Here is a 627-nt window from a genome sequence, read left to right as displayed (position 1 = left end):
ATATATGTGTGTGTGATAAATATGTATCATAAGGCTGAAGATGACTTGATGACACATAACAACAACCAGAAAAGACAGAGATAATTAGTCATAAAATCTCAGGCTATTTCACCTAGAAAAATTCTTCACAGAGGGTATAAGCATCTCCTTGGTATTTCTTTTCCTTCAGATTTTGAAAGAATGTTAGTGTATTTCTTTAGTGAGGCAGACAAAATTAGACCAAAAAGCTGTACTTTACAGGCAGTATGGTTGTGGTCAGGTCTGCATATACTGGTGAATGAATTTAATAGATAATACAGCATATTAGGTTGGCTTCCTTACTTTCATAGCTAAAAACCTGCCCAACGTGGCCAGTTTGAACCCTTTCTCCAATGCACACAGAGGTCACAAATATGCAAACATGTAATCACAGGTCTATTTTGAAAAACAGATCAAATGCACACAAATTGTTAGGATAAACTATGGACAAAAGCCATACTAAACCCTCTATTGGATTGCTGCTAGTGGTGACTCTCTATTATATTTCCAAGGCTACAAAGACAGAAAAGAAAGAAAAGACCAAAATGGATGTCAGAAGAGACTCTGAAGATTGCACTGGAGCGTAGAGAAGCCAAAGCACAAGGAAGA

The sequence above is a fragment of the Elephantulus edwardii genome, unplaced genomic scaffold (assembly GCF_000299155.1).
Source record: "Elephantulus edwardii isolate Elephantulus edwardi_28Jun2011 unplaced genomic scaffold, EleEdw1.0 scaffold00285, whole genome shotgun sequence".
NCBI lineage: Eukaryota > Metazoa > Chordata > Mammalia > Macroscelidea > Macroscelididae > Elephantulus > Elephantulus edwardii.
This window is presented reverse-complemented; position numbering follows the sequence as displayed.